Source organism: Petaurus breviceps, unplaced genomic scaffold (assembly GCF_028583685.1).
Source record: "Petaurus breviceps papuanus isolate PSGF00001 unplaced genomic scaffold, PetGlider_PUasm1.0 176, whole genome shotgun sequence".
Taxonomy (NCBI): Eukaryota; Metazoa; Chordata; class Mammalia; order Diprotodontia; family Petauridae; genus Petaurus; species Petaurus breviceps.
The window spans coordinates 2387276-2389646 of NW_027185771.1; the positions used below are offsets into that span (position 1 = coordinate 2387276).

The following is a 2371-nucleotide window of genomic DNA, read 5'->3' on the forward strand; positions in this document are numbered from 1 at the left end:
TTGAACTAGATATTCTCTAGGGTGTCTTTCAGTTCTAAACCTTATAATACTCCACACAATGACCAAGCACAATTCCAAAGGACTTATGATGAAATATGTAACCTGCCTTGAGATAAAATGAATGGAGTGAATGTAGGTAGAAGTGTATTTTCTTCATACATGCCCACTTATTTTTGGATATGGCAGGAATTGATTTTGCTTTATTTTGTGTATGTATTTGTAATGGGGTTTTTCTTGCCTTCTCAATGGGTGGAACAGGGGGAAGTAGGAGAGAGAGAATCTGGAATTGAAAATAAAATTGAATATTATAAAAATTGAGCTTTAAAAAATAAATAGTACGATATTGGTCTCTAATACACAAAGTCAATTGTTGAAAGCAGCCTGCCAGTGAATGAATCATCTCCATCACACACTGCCTGCCTGTTTCTTCCACTAGAGTAAAGGCAATTCAGTCATAAAAGAGTTCCAAAAAATTATTTTAAAGATAGTAAGAGACTAAAAAGAATATGTACAAGCTAGGTGTCCTGAATCTCCTTGAAAATCATGTCACCATTGCCCAGTGAAAGAGGCCGTGGGATCATCTGGCCTCTGGCACTTCATCCTAGATGCCTCCATTTCTCTTCTGTAGGCTCCCCAGCCTCGCACACTCCTCTCAGCTGGCTTCATGTTCTCCTCAGTTTTCCATGTTTCTTCTTTTATTCATCCTCACCATATGAACTACTCTTCTTGTGTTTCTTCTTTTTCTTCTTCTCTTTCTTCGTGAAACTCCATCAGAGGTTTTGGTCTACTGATTTGCTCTTCTCCCACAGCATCATCAGAAATATATTTATCTGCATTAGAAATTTCCTTCTGGGGTGGCTAGGTGGCACAGTGAATAGAGCACCAGCCCTGGAATCAGGAGGACCTGAGTTCAAATCCAGCCTCAGACACTTAACACTTACTAGCTGTGTGACTTTGGGCAAGTCACTTAACCCCAATTGCCCTCCAAAAAGAAGGAAGGAAGGAAGGAAGGAAGGAAGGAAGGAAGGAAGGAAGGAAGGAAGGAAGGAAGGAAGGAAGGAAGGAAGGAAGGAAGGAAGGAAGGAAGGAAGGAAGGAAAGGAAGGAAGGAAAGGAAGGAAAGGAAGGAAGAAAGAAAGAGATTTCCTTCCCAGCTTCCTCAGTATACTAGGAAAATTTTTTTAAGCAATTGGGGTTAAATAACTTGCTCAAGGTTACACGGCCAGTTATTTCTGGGTGTGGTGCTAAGTATCTGAGCCCGGATTCAATCCCAGGTCATCCCAACTCTGGGGCCAGTGCTCTTACTCACTGAGCCACCTGGCCACCCTATATAGTAGGAAAATTTGACAAAGGAGTAATAACACTTATACTCATCAACCTTCTTTCCAATAGGAAGCCCCAATATGTGTATTATTGCTGATCTTGACATACTATTGGATACTGAATAGCTACTGGATAGCTTGCGCTTGCCCTTAATGATTGCTCCATATCTTGAACATTCATAGCTTCCATTTGAGGTAATAGTAACAGAGGGAAGTACATCCAAGTATTCTTGACCTCCATACTTCTCTAGGATGCTTTGAATTTTTTTTACTTTAAAAGATTTATATAGCAACTTCAGTTTGATAGATCTGCTTGGAGATGTACTTCAGATCCTTTGTCATAAGCCCCCCAAGCAAACAACTATGTTTGTGCCATTGAAATTATATCTCCAGTGCATCAAAACTAATTGTCTCCTACATGACTAGCTTCATCAAGAGTATTTCCTACATTGGCATAGTTCTTGTTTTTGGATGATAGCAAGAAGAAGCAATATCTAAATTTCACAAGTATTTATCAATATCTTCTTGAATCCTGATCTTCTAGACTATAATTTGTCATTTAGAGTCAAAATTCTGTCCAGGCATATCAATGTTATTTGAATACTTACCTCTATCCTCATCTTCACTGGATGGTCTATTTCTATCTGAGAATTTGGTTCTTTTTCTCCTCACTGGTATTTTGGGGAATTTACTTGTTCTATTAACTTTCCTGAGGCTATTCTTCCTTTAGCTCTGAGATTTCAGGGTACATTTAGCCAGATCAACCTTGGCACATTCTTCTACAATCTTCATATGTTCTTCTAAGTTGTAGCCATTCCACCAATACCTTTTCCCATTATAGTCAAATATAAAAGAGGTTGGACATGTTCATCTGGTGCTATATTCATTCCCATAAATTTGGTACCAACATACCTGGGTCTCTCAAAGCAGCCTTTTTTGGGGAGGGATGAATCAGAGTCCACATTTTTACCTACTCCTTTGTGGTATTTCATAGTCATAATACTCTCCTTCATGCCTCTCTTTTGCCACTATCTAGATAAGCTGCACTCT

The 2371-nt window shown here is 39.1% G+C and overlaps 1 pseudogene; it reads right to left on the reverse strand.

Annotated features, from left to right (window-relative positions):
- Positions 1-546: 546 nt before the first annotated feature.
- LOC138159510 (pre-mRNA-splicing factor SLU7 pseudogene) overlaps positions 547-2371 on the reverse strand; it is an 8000-nt pseudogene continuing 6175 nt past the window's right edge.